The sequence below is a fragment of the Lonchura striata genome, chromosome 4 (assembly GCF_050655825.1).
Source record: "Lonchura striata isolate lonStrDom1 chromosome 4, ASM5065582v1, whole genome shotgun sequence".
In the NCBI taxonomy this organism is placed as follows: Eukaryota; Metazoa; Chordata; class Aves; order Passeriformes; family Estrildidae; genus Lonchura; species Lonchura striata.
In genome coordinates, this window is record NC_140706.1 from 58,634,920 (window position 1) to 58,656,492 (window position 21,573).

Sequence of the window (21,573 nt, forward strand, 5' to 3'; positions counted from 1 at the left end):
TGTACTACAAGCAGGGTGGTTCTTACTCAGGGAGTAAGGAGGTCTTGTCTAACATAAGGAAAGCTCTGTGTACTTTTTACTGGTGTTCAAAGTCCAGTCCTCTTTATCGCTGCTGTGAAAACCAACAGGATGTTTCGAGAGGATTAGCAGAGGTATAAGGATTTCTCTGTGTGTCTATACACTGCTCTGTGAAGTATAAACCCTGGATGCTTCATAGCCATTTGGACTTTTTTATACTTTTTGGTACCATTCTTTCACAGTCATTGCATAGCAAGCTGTTTTTAGGAGCTGAAGATCACAGTCATGTTCTTGGAAAACTTCCTTAAGTGTCAAATGTGTCATTACTCCTTGGAATTTGGAGCATGTGTAACATTCTAGGGTCTTTAGTTCCAGCAGTTGGCCTGCAAGAAGACAGAGGAAAGAAGACATTTTTAGAATTAAAGTGGTACTGTTCCCACATATTGTCATTTGCAGTTATGTTACTTTATATTTGTAAAGTATTTTTTGATAGAATCTGCACTAATTTATTTTATAATCTAGATGGTTCAGGAAAAAAATCAAGTTCAGGATAGTAAGGTTGTTGCAGTTGCTGTGATGTGGGAAAAAAGGCAAGATGAAGCTCTGTTAGAAAAGCGGTATTTGAAACAATTGCAGGGAAAACCGACAAACTTTGGAGCACACAAATCCTTTTAGATAAGGAAGAGAAAAGCAAAAGTTCAAGCAAATTATGATGGGAGCCATTGCTCTGATTTTACAGTTCAGTTTTTCCTGGCCTTTGCTTGGTAAGCAGTGTTTCGGTTTGTTTCCTTTTTTGGGTAACCAAATGATTTGGCATTTTTTCTCTTGTTTTAATCATAGTATTTGGTAGCATCTATTCTTTTGTCCAAGGATTTTGGTCTTTCAATAATCTGTCTGCACCAAAGCTAAGTGTTAGGTATCTTATTCCAGAACTGTGAGTTTAAAATAGCAGCGTTATCATTTCACTAAATCCCCAATGGTCTAAGGATATACATCAGGAAAACTGGATAGAGGTGGCATAAAATACTTTGAAAAGCCAATTTTAGAATATAAATTCATAACAAAGATACTAAAACTGTGAACAAGACAGACATACTGGTTTTATTGCTCACAGAAATTTTCATGCTGGCTCACTTCTTTTGCACAGATGCCAACAGCTTCTCCTCCTCTCTATTGACAGAGGTTAACTCCCTCTCCCTCTCTTGTGGTCCAATTGATTTATGTAATTAGATCACATTAAGAGATATAATCATTAACCTGCAGTTAAGCTGGAAGGTTCTATTCTTTCTATGAATTTATGGGAGAACACTAATTGCAAAATTTTGTCTGGTTTGGTTGCTGTATCAGCTGGCCTAACACAAGATAATTACATTTGAGTTTTGCCTGTGCTATTTAAAATCTATATCATAATATGAAGTATTTTCAATATTATATGATCAGTTTTCTAAGCAACAAAATTTTCTCAAATTGAAGTAGTATGGTACAGAACACAATTATATATTAATGTACAAAGCTTAAATTTATCCATATTATATGATTTTTTTTTAAGCTATCTTCTGATATTTTAAGTTTGCTGTTTACAGAATCACAGAATCATTAGGGTTGGAAGGCACCTCTGGAGATCACCTCATCCAACCCCTTGCCAAGGCAGATTCACCTGGGGTAGGTGACACAGGAACAACTGCACATAACAAGGAACTATTAGTTATGCTTTCCATTATTTTAAGTGTTTGCTTTTTCTATGTGCCTGGAAAGGATTTAGAAATTGAAATTAATATTATCCAGGTCTTCCTCATCTATGACTTGTGTAGTGCATAATATACAGTGCATGCTTAAAAATAAGTATGAATATTCAGATGAAAACTCCCAGTGTGAACAAAACAAGAAATTCATTCCTATAAGTGTATGATTACATTTAGTTCCAGTTCTACTTAATCATTCAGGAAAATCTCCATAACATTTCTTATCCTTACAAATAATGCACTGTCACGATCAAAGGAGATGAGTAGATTCTATAAGGCAATCTCATGTGTGCAGTTATATAGTGCTGTACAGGTAAATGTGTGAGGCTGTGATTTTAAGGCATGATAAAGGTTTTGATTGGCTGCAGAGCATCAAAGGTTAGGATTTAGGTGCAAGGTATTATGTTGATCTGCTTTGCTGTTGTTATGGCACACTTTGTTTATCATGCTTCAGTGGTGTGGTCTTGGACTGAAGATTTTAAGTGCCTGCCATCCACAGTTATTCCTTCTCATACCAAAAGGGCAAGGTGAAGGGAGGGAATAGCTTACTGTGAGTCAGCACAGGGGCAGGGACCTATGGAAGAATGAGCAGTACATGACAGGAAGCATGAAATAATGTTTTAGCAGTCACTTTGCACAAAAGAGTTCCTTTGTATTGGAAACTGCTCTGAACTGGCAATAATAAATGTAAAGATAATGATAGTTTTGAAGTATATAAAACACATTGTCATTCTAAAAATCTTAATTTCTTTATCTGTTTTTTGTTTTGACCCATGTCACTGTGAAAATGTCACTCAAACCTAGAGTAATAATCTCTCTCCTCCTCTCAAATATGCTAACTTGTTTTTTTCTGCACTACATGAGGGCATATACAATGCATGCTCATGTGAAAGAGAGATTTGTCTGAACAACTCCTGGAACTTGTGCTCTTAATCATGATCAATGTCACAGATGGTAGGAAACCTCTGTTGTGGATAGGTGACACTCTGTTGCTCTACAGGCATAGGAGTAAAAAACCTGACTGGCCAGGTCAAAAACCTGCAAGCATCACTTGGAATTTGTTTTAACTGATAAATCTGCAATTTAATCCATAGTGACAACTTCCCAATGCTCCACTATCAATCTATACATATTTGCTTCTTACACAGTCTTGTTATGACAATTAGAGTCAGTGCATATGCAAAGGTTGCAGACCTGATAGGAATCAGGTCTAGAAGTCCAATCTAGAACCACCACTTATAGCTCTAGAATTCTTTTGAAGGATTTCCAACTGGTCTTATTCTTCTATTTTATCACATAGAAACTGGATAGAACAGAAATCATGATTTCCCCAGGTTTTAAATCAGAGTTTTTGAAATTCATGCTGTTGGCTAATTTATATATCATCCCTTAAGACCTCACAGAACCCTTCAGACAGAGGAAGTTTTTGAAATGGAAGTGTGGTAGATAAATAATTTAAAGGGAATCTTTATAGGTTTTAATGACTTTGAAGCAAGGCAAATGTTTTCTTTGAGATTTATAGAAAAATCCTGAGGAAAAGAAAAAGAAATGGATTTAGATGTGGAATATTATATTACCTTGCAGAACACTCGGTGATTCTGAAGCATTTTCATTTGATTTGAGACAGTAATGCCCAAATGGAATTTTAATATGAAACATGTTGCAGCAAACATGAAAAGAACAAGCCTACTATATTTGGAGCTTTTAATGTTGCTTGTGGCCTCAGAGTTGTCTTCAAACCAACTGAAGTGTACCACAGCAAAACAAAATCCTACCTCAAGAGGGGTCAAAAAAAAGATATAAAGGGCTAGACTAAATTATTAATTTAATGAAATAATTTATTTATTCACTTACAGAAGCTGACAATCATAGTGAATGAGAGATGTGATGAATTTTTCAGTCTTTATCATCACTGAAACATGGGGAAGCCCTGAACATGTATTTTTCATTTTGTTGCACTGGGAATAAAAAGGTTGTGTCAAAACTGAGGCCATTGCCAGGCACATATGATGTATTCTTTCAGAAAACAAAAAACCAAAACAAACCCAAACCAGAAAAAGCACAAAGTTAATAATTTTTATCTGACTTAAATTATGACACCTGACAGAGGGTGTTAACACTGCATGTAGAGGATGAGACTGAACACACACGCCATATCCTCTCCCTCACACACCCTTTCTTCTAAAAAAGTCTTTAACTTCACATTTGCCACAGCTCCTCTGTTTCCTTGCTTTTATCCATGCAGTTCCCAGTTAGCATGGATCCACGTCTGCGAGGATTTTGGCATTCCGCAGCCAAGGGCTGCTTTGGCAGTCGTAAGCTGCTGGAACAAAGTCCCATTTCTGCTGGAGTTCCTTTAATTCCTGTACTTTCACTCTCTGTGCAGTGAAGCCTTTAAGATTTTAAGTCTTTTTTTAAGTTAAGTGCATTTCAATATTACTTGACTGTAAAGGACCCACAGTTCAAACCAAGTTGCTTTTTATTTCAGCTGAGGTTACAACTGTTGTGCTCTTCCAGAAATGTCTTCAGATAACCCATGTAATGGGAATTGATTTTTCTCTTCTGCCATGAGTTTTGTAGCCTGCCCTGGAAGTAATGGTACTGATCTACTTATTTTTAAATACATTCCAGGTTCTTCTGAACTCCTTCAGGAGGTCATTTAGGTATCTTCTCACTCTGGACTTGTTATTAGAGCTAATGGAGTGGTTTTTTGCTGATCAGACTTTAAAATCTCATAAGACTGAGGTGATTTTTAAACTTGATGTCTGCATTTCATTTACATTTTTATTATCTGCCGAGATGTAAACTACATTCCGTGTCCTGGAATGCCATGTTCTGACCTCTTATATAAATCATCATCCTTTCACTCATCATGGTAATATTGCTAATAACTCTGTGGCAAAGCAGTTTGACTTTGGTCAAATCAGAGGGATTTGTACTTTGAAATTAGTGATTGACTAAGCAAGGCTTTCAGTCCCACTTACTGCAGTGTGAAAAGAGGAAATGAAATATTTCCATGTGTTGGAAAGACTTGCTAATATTGGCATGAAACTGAACAAATGGCTCATAAACAGATGTGAATTTTGAGGAATGGTATATTGAAAGAGTAGCCTGACAAAATGAATGAGGGAAAACAACATTTGATGTTCATAGAGGGAAGAATGATACACTTGAAAAACTGAAATGAGAAATGTATTTTGCAGCTAAGGAAGACACTGAGAAGGATGATAGCAATTGAATCTCAGAGCCATTTCTTTATGTGTTATTTTATTTTCTTTTACTTTATTTTTCTTCCTACTAAATTACATAAATTTTCTTTTTCATTTTTCTTTTAATTTTAATTTTTAGTTTTCTCCCTTCCCTTCCCTTCCCTTCCCTTCCCTTCCCTTCCCTTCCCTTCCCTTCCCTTCCCTTCCCTTCCCTTCCCTTCCCTTCCCTTCCCTTCCCTTCCCTTCCCTTCCCTTCCCTTCCCTTCCCTTCCCTTCCCTTCCCTTCCCTTCCCTTCCCTTCCCTTCCCTTCCCTTCCCTTCCCTTCCCTGCAATTAAATTACACTAAATGAAACTTAACTAAAAATAATTATAATTAATTTAAAATTGAAATAAAATGAAATACATTTTAATAAATAAAAATTTGGATATAATAAAAATGCATTAAATAAATTAAAATTAAAATTAAGTTTTTGTTCATCATTTTGGCTTTTTTTGCCCTCTTTATTTTTATCTTCCTAAGCAGAATCAAAATAATTCAAGCACAAACTCTAGAATTCAACATAAGCTCAGAACTGACTAGACTCACTGGACTTTCAGAAGTATGAGAAGGCCTTTTAAGTGACTTTTCAGTTGGTATATTTACTGGGCTTAAAATGTATTTTCTATTCCAAAGTGTCTGTCTTGAAAATTTCTTGCAGAATATAAAATTGATTCCCTTTGTGTGCAGCCCCTTTTTCTAGTGCTAATTGAGTTTTGCTAAAAATTTTTAAAATAATTTCTAATTCAATTTAGCATTTATAAATTACTGAAACACAGCTGAAGGCCCACTAGACAAACCTACTCTATTTTATAAGTCTGAAATGTGCATATCTGAAGGTATGAGAAATGTTGCCTTTAATACTCCATGGTTTCCAGTGCTACTTCCTTGTTCAGTTTATGGCTTAACTCCCAGTAGCGTGTACATTCATTTTCAGTGTTGTGTTTTGTTTCAGATTTTCTGGTTTTGCACATTTGCTTGTGACATTGCTCATTAATCTGTTCCTTCTGCAGCTCCTTGGACTGTTACAGAAACTGAGATTTAAACTAGCATCAAGTCTAATGATTACAAATGCAGTTCTAATTTTGCAATGCACAAACAGTTAAGAGAAGATGAGCAGCTGTTGGCACAAAACAGCAGTAGGTGTTCATGTGTTTGAGATGCACCAAAGGTCAGAAATTAGTTTCATATTAAATGGTTCTAGAGGTTAAAATAGAGGGGATCAGCTATGGATACATGTATGAACTCACACACATATTTCTCCTTTCTCGCAGTGATGCAAAATAGAAAACCTTTGGGCAAGGTCCTATATAATCACAAAAATACCTCTTATGAAGAAAATCAGGATGTTTGTCATGCTGTCAGAGGAGTACAGGTATATTACTGTTCCTCATAGAACAGAAAGATCATCAGGAGCTGCCACTATCACATATGTAAAAGTGAAGAAAACTCTTTGCAGAAAAACAGGTTTTTATTTGAATAGAAGAATGAGGGAAAGGTCATTCCTATGGTTATTGAAGTAGCAATTGTAAGTGTAGTAGTGGCCACCAAAAAAAAACATTGCTGTACATAAGTTTTCAGAGGGCAAGGGAATAGATGCCAATGTCGAGTTAGAGAATAAGACTTGGATGTGCTCAACTCATTTTACCACGTCTGATCACTGACCTGAAAAAAAGAATTAGCATTACAGTGTGTCTGAAACCTAATTGTGCTTGGGTACAGTTAACTAGAACACTTGCTGCCAAGTGTTGCAAACTTGATAGCAAGAAACTCATATAGCAAATATTGATCTGTGCAATTCCCAAAGGAAAAGGAATCAGCTCTTTTTCAGGTGAAGAATCTGATTCTAACCAAAAGAATGAGGTGAACTTCAGAGGAAATCTCTGAATGTTTTTTAGAGTGGAAATGCAGCTGTTACTGTCATTTAATACCTTGAACCAGGGAATCAATTGGGTACTTCATAAATCTACCTTATTGAGGAAAGCACTCAGCACAAACTTAGTCTTTAAACTTGAATAAAAATTTTCCTTTCTGGAAAGGCTGGGAAATGTTTTATGACTTCTAAGGCAAACTTACTCCAGCAAGACCATGCACACCTCACATCTGTAACAGGCTTCAAACCCCTTTTCCAGTTTTTGTTACACAGTGATACCATGGTCTAACCCGGAATGGCAGATCTTGAGTGACTGAGACTAGGACATGAAGCAAGCTGTGAAGGGATTTACAGTGTGAAAAGATTTACAATGTGAAATGTCTGGGATGTGAAAGCAAAATTTATTCTCTATGATATAAACAGTGTCACAACTCCTATTATAATTATGCACTGAAGCAGGCTGAGATGAAGATTTTACTAACACATATAAACTGCCCTTTCTTTGTTGATTTAGACCAGCAAAAAAAATCATTCACAGGTTCATGTCTTTGTGCTAAGCACTAAGCTAAAAAAGCAAATAAGAGAGAAAAAGGGAAAGACCAACACCCAATAAGGAATAGGATTGTCATTGCTTTACATGGACATTTTATTCTTCTGTCCATGGTACTGATAAATAAAGCTAATACATATGTGTTCCGCTTCTGGACAATTTACTGGTTTTAATCACTGCTCAGCAGAAAATCTGCTTTTTTCTTGATTCCTGATCCATGAGGTTCTTCTTGGTGGTCTTACAGAGAGTTCAAATAAAAACGTTCATGTCAAGCAGAGCAAATTTAAAAACTATTAAAATGGTTCAGCACTTATCTTTCTAGAAAGGCAAATTTTCCAAAGGCCCGTAAGAGATGCTTTAGAGGGAAATGCTACAGCAGAATGTGTACCTCATATCACACTGACTCCTGGTTGTTCATGTGTGATGGACTTTATCCTTCCAGCATAAGATTTAATTTATATCCCTAATAGAGAAAGTTCATAGCTCTGACAGACAGACCAGGGAGGAGCTCTGTGGTGTTTCCTGCTTCGTCCAGGTCTGTTTGTGATGACCAAGTCACTGCTGTTTGCTCTCAGAATTTAGTGTTTCCTGCTTGGAGCAGGTCAATCCCATAACCAGCAGCAGAGCTGTGCCCTCTTGGAACCAGAGGCCAGCAGTGTGATCTTGGAAAGGAGGGGAGGACAGCAACTTCATGTCCTAGGACAGCATATCCACAGTGTCTTTACTGTGGTTGAGAGACTGGGCTGCAACTGATACTGCCTTCTGTGGTATTCATGGGCTCAAAGTATTCCCAAGAGAAAGCTTTTACTTATACCTTCATTGTTTTATTAAGGTTTGAGGTTTCATAGTGATTTCCTGGAGCAGAGTTTCGTCGGCTGGATGTGATGCTCAACTGCTGACTGGGATTCAGGCCAAATGGAAAACCAGCAGCAAGATGACCTGCACACAATAAGTAGAGCAAAGAGCTCTTGATCCTCGTGTGAATGGCTTAATCTGTTTTATACTGCAGTTTTCCATCAGTAAAACGGGGATAATTGCACTCTACTGCCCTCAGGGGTGTTGTGAGTGTAAACACACTACAGGTTACAGAGCGCTCAGACGCACTGGCTGAGAGAACTCTAAAAATATTGGGAAAGAACAATTTGCACAACAAATAGGCAATTCTGAAGCAGAGACAGGAACGTGCTGGGCAGAGTCACTTCTCAGCCCACACTCAGATTGAGACTACAATTAACAATAAGGCAAATGTGCAAAATTGGGGTGTGCTGGTTCTGAACTGGCTATGCTAGTGACTTTCCTTATTACTGACTTTCCTGCCACCAAAGCCATTACAATTCTGCAGCAGCAGGGAAGGGTCCCCCAGCTGGGCTCCCCTGGACCCTGCTAACACACACTCTTCCCTATCAGTGCCTTGAAGCTGCAAACAGGCTTCAAGGCATAAATGAATCTTATGTTTTGAGGGGAGGTCCTCCTTGGTCATGTTGGCCTAGCTGGGGGACACAGTGTGGGTTCCTTGAAGTCTTTTTTCCCAGGAGAAAATGCCAGATGATGGAAGGATATTGAGACACTGCAATGATATGGAAACATTCATGGGTTTGGTTTTCTTATGATGCAGCAGGCTATTTTAAAGTTCTAGGGCAAAGAGGTTTCCAAAGTTGCATGGACTTTTAGGGAAGCTCAGAAAATGTAATAATCATCTAAGAATAGATTTCAGCTGACTGGAAGGATACATTTCAGGATACAGAAAGAAACCTTTCCATTGATGTCAGGGAATTTTATTGCAGGATGCAAGTGAAGGAAGAACATAGCCAGATTTGTGCAGAAAGTGCTAAGTGCCTTTTGGATAGAATTTGCAACTGCTAATGTTTTCTCACCTCAAAACCTTTCTGTAATGGTAGGCTTGCTGGGGAATGCTACTCACACTGGGTCAAGGTGAAATAAAAATAAGAAATCTTTGCTGTCCCTACTGTGAGAGGTACAACTTGCTACTATTTTTCCTTCTGGCAGGACTTTGGAACCAACTGTATCCAACAAATGCAAATTGTGATGCTAATTTAATTAAGCAAGCCATATGAAATCAGAAAAAATTACAGTCCATGGTCAAGAGCAGTTTTTTATTTATTGGCAGTACATCAATACCTAATTGAAAAAGATTACATAATTGCTTTTGATTGTGATTTAACCCCAGCAAGCCTCACGTAGGCACTAGTTCAGCCTCTCCTCCACAGGGAGAGAGAGGAGAGGATCAGAATGTTAGAAGTGTAAAAAAATGGTTTGAGATGCAGTTTAATAGGTAAAATAAAATTTGTGCACACAAGCAAAGCAAAAAAATCCAACACATGGCCCCTTAAAATGTGCTATGAAGAAAATTAACTCTATCCCTACTACAAAAAAAAAAAAGTACAACAGAAGACAGAATAGGATGCCTGTAAATCTAGTTTTTATCTTTATTATGGTAGAATCTGAGTATCGAATGACCTTTCATATGCTTATCCTTAGAGCATGCCAGTGACACAGGACATTTCAAACCTGAAGGACAGTAAGGTCAAGGGTCAGAACTTTACCATTTTAATCACAGGTAAACAGCTTGCCACAAGCTGACTGCAGTTCAAGTCAGGACCACAGTATAAGGCTTTTGAACTGCTATTACTTTTGTTATGCAAGCCAGTGTAGGGGTTAATGGAAAAAGTTAAATCTGTGAAGTGCTGTGATCGAGTGGAAAGTGTCTTTGAACTTGAGACGCTGAAAGTGAGGCTTGTGATTTCTTCACTTCAGTTTTATCTCTTCTCTTCATTCCCTGAATTCCAATGCCCTGTCTTTGTGCTTCACTTCTTCCTCTTTTCTTGGTCAGCAATAAAACCTGTGAATGATGAAGAGAGGATCAGAAAACCAGGGACACTGATTTCCTCTCTTCAGGACTAACTTTTGCCAGTTTATGCTACTTTTGTGTCAGTATTCAATGTTTGATAACTAATTGCCTTCCTTTCTTCCATCTTTAATATAACTGTCAGGATTCAGATCAATCTGTCAAATATCACAAGCCAGAGTTTAATGCATATTTACTTGGGAACTGAGATTTGGGGATGGGGTTGGGGAGAGGGATTTCTGAGCAACCTCTAATTAATGATTCAGGTATCTCAGGGCTTTAGAGTGCTGCTATTTCCACAGAAAGAGTGCAGAAAAGAGGTTGTGCTACACTGTAAGCTGCTGTTTGCTTGGTCATCACCTCCAGAGTGAAAAAGTGTTTCTTGATGTTTGGAGCAACCTCCTGTGTTTCTGTTTGTGTCACTGCTGGTCCTGTCACTGAGAACCACTGAAAGAGCCTGGCTATGTCATCTTTATGCCTTGCCTTCAGGTATTATCTAGATTTAGTCAGATTAATTAGTTAATAAGGTTAGTAAGATTTAATGAGATTAATTAGATCAATCATTAATAATAATCCCCCCAAAAGTTTCCTTCTCCACAAAGAACAGTTCTAGTCCAACCTTTCCTCATAGGAGAGATAATCAAATAATTTTTGTGTATTATGCTCAATAAGTCCATGTCTTTCTCTGAGGTGCTCCTGTCCTAAAGTTTCATGCCACAACCCACAGCAACTTCTTTTGCAGGACTTTAAGAGCTGGAGACTTGAGAAAAATTGCTGCTCAATCAATTGTGAGACATGAGAGTTGGGGCTGTAATAGTGTGGAATGGAGTAACCACAGCACTCCTTTGCAGCAGGACTGGAAAAAGTAGCGTGGGAATAAAGGCCTCAACTGTGACCTGACATGGACACTATTCTTGTTTGTCTGGGCTGACTTCAGTGGCATAAGCCAGTGGTGGTGAGTTTGGAATAACACATGAGATAAATAAAGGAATGGGGCGAAAATAAATTCTATTTTATATTAAAATGCTGATTTAAATGCTGTTTTCAGTCGTCCATGAATGTGTGAGCCGACTCGGGACTGGAACAGCTTACATTTAGAGTTTTTTTGGTTGCTTGCTTGTTTCCTTGTTTGGTATTTTTGTTCAGTTTACTTCTTTGATATTTTTTTCAAGACTGAGATTGTAATTACTGTAGTGCCATGCTGAAGGGACAAGAGAACTTGTCCAGAGTACTGCAGCTTGATGACACTTATTTTGAAGTTTCATAATATTAGGAGATTTTGCAGGTAGATATTTTTTGTGTTTGTTTTCAACCATGATTTTAATATAGAAGAATATTTTATTTACTCTATGGTAGAAATCCACATATGAATTAGTAGAATAAGATTTTACCATGGCAGATTCCAATTTACTCATAATGCATTTAAGTATTCAAATCCTTAAATAAGTATTCAAATCCTTAAATAAGCAGGTATCAGAAACACAGAAAACATTAAACTCCCTGAGATATAAAGATACAGGGGATTTCCGAGAATAACAGAAAATAAATTAAATTTAGCACTTAAAATTAAATACACAAACAGCACACATGATTCAGAATTTCAGCTGTGCTTTCAAAACTGCTTAATGGAAATGAAAAAAAAATAAAAAGAAAATTATAAAGTAATGAAAGAAATAATTAAGACAACAAACAAAATAAAACCCCAACAAACAAACCTGCACTTACAGCTAGAACTACAAAAAGAAGAAAAATATTTGCAAGCCCTGGTATACCCTGCCACTGTATCTAAATAAAACTCAGTCATGTCCAATTGTTGGGAAATAGTGTGTTTCACATGACAGTATTCCAGACATATAGTTCAGTAACGTGTGCATGTGCACATTTGGAAGATTAAAGATAGGCACTTAAAGCCTTTTAATGGTTGAAACTTCAAGTTTAACATCAGTCCTGCTTTTTCATCAATGCACTGTATTTTCCAGTGTAGCATCCTGACTTCCTCAGGGATCACATTGTCTGCTACTTAAAATATTCTCACAATTCAGAGTTAACACCCTTGTGCAAACAGAGGAGTACTTTCAGCTCTGGGCAGCTTCCTTCTCACTCTTCCTGCTGTTCAACATTTCTGCCTTGGCCTTCTGTGCTTTTCTGTGAAGCCCTGTGGCATCCTTTCAGAACAGACCTGTTGAAGTCATCTTTTCAAGTTCATGAAAAGTTCTTCATGAAGCTGTCACCATAGACTGAAGAAAGCCTTTCCTTTCATATATCAACAAGTGTTGCCCTTTCAGTGGTTTTATTTATCTATACCACTTCTCCTCTTTTCTTTTTTCAAACCTTCATCAATACTTCTATCCCTTGACAACACACCTTCTCAGCCCCCTTATTTTAAATTAGAACAATGCACCTTTGTCCCCTGTCCTTATATAGGTTTGCACAGAATTTCCTTCCCTTATTTTGTATACATGCTCCTGTTTTTAAAACCATGCTTAATTACCTTCACCTCAATGCTACAGAGGTGCTCCTGTTACCAATGATAGCACATATTATCACTGCTTTCTTAATCTCCAAGGATTGATAGAGGGTTAAAGTGAGAGCAGTATCCGCAGGAACTAAAAGATATTTTCCCCTGTATTATTTATGGTTAGATATAAATAATATTAGCTATACTGATGATTCTGTGAAAAAGACATTCTTCCTTCTTTGAATTAATTAGCTAATGCAGAGCTGAAGGTTGTCCAGCAGACACAAAAAGGAGGTGCACCATCCTTCTTGAAATTAAAGAGTTGTGGGGGGAGGTAAACTGAAATTTGTTTACAATAAGTGATCATTCTTATTTTAATACATCAAGCTGTCAGCATCTTTTGAAAAGAGATGAGGTAATTTCAAAGTTAGCAATTAATTTTGTTTTTTATTAATTGATGAACTGGCAACTATGGAGCACTACCCAAATAGCTGTTTTATTATTCCTTTCCAGCCTTTCTGTTCAAACTTATTTAAACTCTCTATTGCAAGCTCTGGGATGCCTCTGGTACCTATTTCCATGCTTACCTCAAAAGGCCAGCTGTTAACTGGCCACACGAGCACACCTGAGCAGTGACAAAGCTGTACACACAGTCACACTGGATATTGCTGCTGATCCAAAGCACTTGTGCACTTGATCCACCCACTCTGATGCAGTTGAATTGCTTACACAATTTGTAGCAGAAGCCTTAGAAGATCTAGTTGTGGGTCCAGGTGTCCAAGACTGTGCTTATAAGGAAAGTAAAGCTGAGCTTTTGGTTTAAATGTACTGAGATTAATTTTCAGCCTCTTTTCAGAACAACCTCTGGTGGTTCTGTTGGGCCCTGTTGTCACCAGTAGAAGCTTTCCCGCTCATGAATGGCATGAGAAATATCTAAACTTTCTTAGAGGATGTTAAAATAATGTGCAATAATTGAGAGTTTTGGATCAGAACCTGAGAGTATCTAGAACTGATCCATGTCTTTGACCTCCCTTGACAGGACTCTTGGTAGTCCCTACCAGGAGGAGCACAATGGTGGTTTATGAAGTCCTGGGAAACTGCAGGATGCTCCCATCTTTCTGAAGGAGAGAAATCAATGAGGGAGTGAGGAACTTGAGCAGGTTTGTTAGCATCAGTTAGGAGGAGGGAATGAAAAAGCAAGGGTAATTTAGAAGTTTCTCTGTCAATAGCTGCTTTATGGTGAAAAATGAGGGGGAGGACTGGAAAGCCTACAGTTCTTTAGGTCAACAGTGTTCATGATATTTTTTCACAAAAGGTAAATCTTTTTAGTGCAGTTTAGCTCAGAAAGGAGAGATGAACCTGAAAATATATCTGAAAAACAGTGGAGATCACTGCTCTAGCTACAGACAGCTCCCTCCCTCCTTTAAAAGAAGCACTCTTAAAGGCACAAACCTACTCTTGTAGACCATACCCTCACGTTCATATTCACATAGTGTGTGACTGTGACACTTCAATCCCCAAACAATTCACTGAAGTATATTTAATTAATAAGCATCTTACTCTCCTATACATCATTGTCCTGCCAACAGTCACAAACCAGTGGGAAACAATGTGCAAAATATCTGTAATGCATTTTTCTCCCTTAAAAAATAGATAGGCCAGGAAATACGCTGCAGACCTTGCTGGGTCCACTGACAGATTGTAGCACTCAGAAGGTGCTGCTGTGCTGGGCAATATATGAAGCTCTAAGTCAGAAACACAGGATAATTAGGGCAGCAGAAGTAGTCCCTTAAGAGTGTGCTGTTTAATGATCAGCTTCCTATCATCATCATCTTCATTATCATCATCATCTCATCTAATGGCTCACCAGCAGTCTTGCCTAAAGGTCTTTATACTGGGTTTTGTGGTAATGTTCATGTCAGAATGCCAGCAAGGAATTTTGTTGCTAATTTAGAAGGCTGAGTACTTTGCAGGACTTTTAGGTATTCAGTTTCAGCAGGTCCTTCATAGGGAAAGCTCACTAGTTGTTCAGTGCTTAAAGAAAACCAAAAATCAGTAAATTTTCTCTGAGGTTTTATTCGGCAAATGCTATGAGGCCTTTGCAGAATAAAACTTCAGAGAAAAGAAAAAGAAACAAAATAAAGTAAGCAAGCACTAAACCCTGATTTATCTGCAAAAAGGATTGTCAGGAATTAAGCAATTGTTTGGAGTCTTGGCACTGAGGGTTTATTGAAGAACAGGCCACTGTGAATTTAAATTTTTTTTTCATTTTCTTCTTGCCTACAGTTTAGTTTAACTTTCATTGTGAAATGAATATGCCTTATGTTTTTATTTCAGATATCTTACAAACCAGTTTGAAAAATCAATAACACATAAAAAAAAATTGATCAAGAAAAATGTTTAAATAAACCACCTGTCAACAAAGACAAATTCAAACTCATTGTTAATATGATAAAGGTAAAATTCTCTTTCTCTTTTGATGGTACTTTCCATATCACTTTCTGTCATGCTGTTGATCAAATTCTGAATTTACCAGAAGCCTTTTGTGAGTTCAAAAATAATATTAAAAATAAGGATAAATATATTTTTTCTTGCTATGTCTTGCAGATTTTAATGAATTGTCAGGATTTTCATCTCCCTATGCACTGTCATCTCTGAAGAACAGGGGATGTAATTATATGGTGAGAATGACTAAGGTTAATGAGCTTTTGATATTACTTCCAAAGGAAAATATTTTTCCAGTATAAGTCACCACAACTCACCCACTGTCTCAAGGAGTCTTCAGACTGGATAACAAAACAAACATTCATTTAGGCATTTAAATAAATAGTTATGTTTTCAGAAGTTCTGAGTATTTCCTATGGAACTCGTCTGTGTGCCTATATAGATGGGTTTTTTAAAGCCCAGTGCCTGTAGCCTTATAAAGAATGAAAGAAAATTAGCACATTTTTTCACCAGGACATTTAGAAAACTTTTATTCTTTTTTCTTGTTGACTAAAAGTCAACTTTAGTAATTTAGAGTTGAGCTCATTTGGAAATGTGTTCAATGTTACTACTGAGCACTCTGGAAAAACTATCTCTGTTCAAAGTTCTATAAAATTTACGTGTGTCTGGATCACTGTTTCTTTGCTTTGTTTGTCAAATTTAAGAAATAATTCTCTAACAAAGGTGGATGTTTACTGTGTTGGTGTTTAACGAGTGAGTTGTAACAGAAAAAAATTCTGAGGGCCCTTGTTATACACATTGTTATTTAAACCACTGTCATCAAAGTGACACTATTCTCAAATTTGAATGTAAATCCCTGTTATCAATCATTGCAGAGTTTGTGTGAGACACTAAGCAGTTGCATTTCCAAATAAAAGAGGCTGGCTGCAGACATGCTGGATGGTTTGTTTTGAAGGTGAGGTATGAAATTCTGGTAATGGTGACTGTCATCTCAGGAAAAAAAATGTCCTCCAGGAGGTTTCATTTTCAAGGGTAAATATTCTCCTCTGCAGAGTGAGTATTTTGCCATGGCAAGACACCTACATATTCCAGTAAGCGGATTTTCCAAATTATGTCTTTACTTTGTGCCTATTGCATTAGCACAGTCACCTTGTCATTCAAATCCCTGTAATGATCACTTCTGAAACATTTACACCCCGTGTTTGGCTGGCTGGTTGCTGCTTACTCAGTAGGAAGATTATTGATTGCGGGCACTTATTAAGAAAGTACAGAGCAATAAGCTGTGAGAGCTGTTGTTAATTCAAAAGGTGAAGCTGGCAATTATATAGGGATCAGGGGGATTATTATATACAGGGCCTAGGAAAATATGACTGATGGATGTGGCACTGCTGCTATGACTGCTTGAAATAAAATGTATCATTATTGATTTCTTTTGTTGGTCTTTTTTATTGCGTTTTAAATCTACATATTTTTCATGCAAACAGTCTATTCTACACTAGAGCTATAATATGCTACTGTAACTTACTGATTTATGAATATATCCCTCTTTTATAGTATTTTCACCTCCTGCTACAGATTTTTTTCAAATTTTTCCACTCCACAGTAACTATTTGAATAGGACAGAAATCAAGTGTCTGAATTTTGCTACTTCCTCTGTTGCCTCTGTAAAATTATTTTTCTTCTAATGGTGAGAAAATGAAGAGTGCAAAAAAAAATTTTAAAAGCCCCATATTTTGGGCACCAAATGAATATTAAATATATATTTTTTAATTATTAACTCTTACTTTCACCTGTCATGTTTGGTGGCATGTTTAGCCTTATGACATTCTTCCTTGTTTTAATTACCTTTAGCTAGTTTCCTTAATTTTGCGTTAATATTCCTCCTGCTTATTTCTTATGCCATTTCCAGATCTTAAATGACTATATTAACATCAGAGAATATTAATAAGGTAATATTCCTAGTGCAAAATATAGAAAAGCCTTGCTCTTTTGAGAAAAGTCCACTGTCACAGCTTAATTTGTACTTTCATGAATACCCACTCTATTGGAAATCATCTCAATTTCCAGAGTTTGTAAACCAATGTAGAATCAACTTATAGAAGAAGATTTTCTTTCTGCTCTGCAAAACCACAAACAACTGAAGACTTTTTTTAAAGCAGTGTCCTAGGTTGTAAGATAAACTTGTATTCTATTTGCCATCTGTTGAAGGCAAACCTGTTGGGCAGGTTTTGTTATCTTTTCCAAGAACCGGTTTTGCTCCTAAGAGGTAATAGTTTGTTAATGGGCCATTGACTGATTCAATGCAGGGCTGGTAACGTAACACCATCCTATTGTGAGATGTTCCACCCAGAGGGGGAAGCCAAGCACTCTTTTATTGGATATAAGGGGGTACCTTTTTGGGGACAGAGCAGCTCTTTACTTTGGGGGATTGCCAGAGAAGCAGCTCTCTTCGGCGGTACTCGCAGCGAAGCAGCCGGAGCGTAGTGAGGCGACGGCGGCGGAGCTCGGAGGCAACCCCGGCACAGAGGAAGACCGGCCCCACTGCCACCAGATCTTCAGAGGAAAACTATACCCTTCTAAAGATCACCACTACAGCTGCAATTCATCAATCACTGCAAGGAGAGCAATTATCCCAGCAGGACTGCTACTGGCACCCCGAATCCTCAGGTTGTGGACTTTTTCACTGGTTTTGTTTGTACTGATTGCATTTGCCTTTTTAAATTGTTGTCTAGTTTTCTCCTAGTAAAGAATTGTTACTCCCATTCCCATATCTTTGCCTGAGAGCCTTTTGATTTAAAACTCCTAGTAATTCAGAGGGAGGGGGTTTACCTTCTCCATTGCACAGGAGGCTTTAGCCCTCCTTCGCAGACTCCTGTCTTGTCGAACCTAGACAAGCAGAATACCACATACCAAGATGTTCTCTCTGTCTGTGAAAATGTCATATTCCTTTTATTCAGAATTATTTTTTTCTGATAGTTTGCATTCTTAGCATTTGTCTAATAAACAAGGTTTTTACCTCCAGTGTGGTTTGTGTTAATGGTGGAAAGAGGTGGGGAAAATAGCATGAAAATTTTATACAGTTGCATGCCTTATTATTCTGCATAAAACTAATATTCTGGGAGACTGTCAGCTTCATAAAGCATTACAGCCACCCCACTCTCTTCTCTACTATTTTTGCATGCAGGATTTGGTCCTCTTATCACTGAAAAAAATCTATTCAGTCATTATTTGGGTAAAGTTGACTTTTAGCCAAATCCAGAACAAGTCCCACAAGCCAGAGGCCTAATCAATACCACACTAACTGCTCCATTAATCCTCTTTTGCTGCTATTTCCCTCTCATCTTTCCAGGAGACTGTTGTTACCTCAGAACAGATAATTGATTTTTTTTTCCCTAGGTAATAAATGCAGCAGCTTTTCAGCGATACTTCCCACATGCCCCTGTACTGCAGGTGCCTCTCATGATGTGACTGAGCAGAGCTGCTTCCTGATTATTCCAGAGCTGGACGTGCTTCTAATGCAGAAATCCTCTTCTGATGTGACTATCAAATAAGCCCAGCTGGTTCGTACCTGGATATTTCCACCTCAGATACTGCAGTAAGACAAGCAAATTTGCATGTTCTCATATGCAAAGGAATTTTACAAGATTAATCTCTTACATAAAGGGCCTAATAATAGCAAAGGACTAGATAAATAAAGTTGAGGCTGAAAGAGTTCTTGGACTTAAGGCTTTTAATTCAACAGATGATTAGTGTGCCATGCACAGAGTACTGAAGTGTTTGGCTTGAAAGTCCTTGTACAAGTACAAAAGCTGAGCAGAAAATTTAAGGCCAAAAAAGTGTGCTTTTTGTCTTCAAAAAGGAGACTATGTTCCTGAAAAAGTAATGTAACACTAAGCACTTCCATTACTATTAGGAACAGTGCTGATTTGCTTCAGTTTTGGACCTCATTTAAGCTTCTTCTAAATTTTTATTGCTTTACTATAAGAAGTGTCTGATTTAAACAGCCAAAAAAAAAAAAAAATCTCAGTTTCTCTCTCTTTCCTATAATTCCTAGGTACTTGCAGCTAGGATGTGGAAGACAACTCCAGCAGAAGTAACAGGATTTTTGTACTAGTGATGTTCTCACAGATCAGGGGAAAAATTAACTTGTGCTTATTTGTTATTAGTATTTTTCTCCAAAAGACTTGGTGTTACTGGACTTTAATATTAGGAAGAACTTTTTCAAAGAAGAGGTGACTAGATATTGGAATGGGCTGCCCAGGGAAGTGGTAGAGTCAGAGCACTGGAAGTAGGACTTTTGATGTATCTGGGTGTATTACTGACTTTAAAACACACTTGTGGCCAGTGGGAAGTATGAAGTCCTGACCTGATATGACTTAAATAATAAAAAGTAGCTGAAAACAGTGAAGATAGAAAAATATTCCCACACTGCCCCTTGGAGAATCTGTGAAATAACTCAACTTTTGAGAACATGACCATTCTATGTTCAAAACAATCTCTTAATTATTCTTGTTTTAGCATTTTACTTACATTAGAAAAATTAAAAAGCAAAAGTAATTAATTTAATTCATAGGACACTGGGCACTGGATCAAATGAGAGAATGATGTCAGTATTTATGTACTGGGACAGTATCACCAAGCCACAATGGCTAAAATGAATAAATAAGGAAATAAATAAGTAGATGAGATTAAACTTGCAATCAAGTGCTAATCTACATTCAGAAGATAGAAGAAAAAGGGGTAAAAGGAACACTATGATTGAAGCAAACCTTTGATACGTGCTTTTTCTGTGCAGTTGTTGCTTATGCTGTGCATTTCTCCCCAGCAAACAAAATTCATTACCAAAATGTCTGTAACTCTTTTTGCTTAAATGAGAGGACAGAGGATGGTCAGATCATGACAGAGCAGATCCTTACTACAAAGACTCACCAGAATCTGAACATCATGCAGGAAACTTCATGCTTCTCACTGGGGCTTGTCAGACTTTTTGTGTTTGCAGAGGGATTTGGGGAAGTTTGCAAGTGTCAAGTGTACGTGGTGCAGCACAGCTCAACATCAGCAATGTAACTCCATGTCTCCTTTTTCCAGCTGATGCTAATGTCACTCAACAGAACAAATTAAAAAAAAAAATGAAAATTGTATCAGTAAAATATTCCAAGTAAAGTATTGTAAGTACTTTTTCTCATGTACAATAAGATATAATACTTGCAACAAACACTGTTTATTCAAGTCAGAATGTCCACAATCAGTATTAAAAGCTCTTGTAGCTTTCAAACAACAGGTTTTGCCTCTCTCCAGATTACTATATTTGGAGAAGGTTCATAGCACCACAACAACATTAAAATAAGAAAATGTGATTAACTTCTTTAGGCAAGCATTTCTTTATTAATTTGCATTAAAGTAGGGTCACAAGAGGTCTTTTATTAACTATAACAGCAGTTTGGGATTGACCAGCACTGACTATCTGCAGAGCCATCAATTAATTAATATGAAATGGAGATTTCAGAAGTACCACACTGTTAACACATCGCTCTTGCTGTTCACTTTATAAAGTAGTCTGGCTTTTGTACAATAGAGGGGGCTGGATACAAAACACTCAGCTGAAGGAAAGACACATGTCATGTTTTTGATGTCAGTTTTAGCATTTGTCCTGCTGCCTTTTCCTCAGTAGTGGAGCATCTTCCATGTTGCAGTCAATGGCAATAATGAGGTTTGTTTGTAGCCAACAGCTCCTGTCAGATGGCCCTCAGAATAATAATTGCCTTTGTCTTGAACCTCAACAAGCATAGTAGGCCTATGGAAACAGATCGTCCCCGGTGTCTTATGACCTTAGAAATTGTCCTCATGACACCAAACAAGTGGATTAAAATTTCAGATTTTTCCTTCTGTCCCTATAAATAATTACAGGAGCAAGTGGATATAAGTAGATAAGAGGCAAGGAAATGTTAAATTCATGTCATCTTCAGCTGAGAAGAATATATTGAAGATAAAAGCAAAAAGATTGCAAATAGACTGAAAATTAATTTGAAATTATTCTAAAAGGAAAAGTAAAACTAGTTGTCAGATAAGATAAATTAAATTAAAATAAAATTTTAAATAAACAAAATTTAATAAAATACAATTAAATTAAAATTACATATAAATAAATAATATTACAATATTTAAATATTTTATTCATATTATGTTTTCATTTATTTTCATTTATCATTATTTTATTTTGTTTAAATATTTAAATATTTATTTATTTTATTTTAATGTATTTTCTATTATTTTTAAATTTAATTTATTTTATTGCATTTTCATTTATTTTATTTTATTTCATTTTATTTTATTTTATTTTAGATTAGTTGACCTCCACTGGTTAAATCTACTTT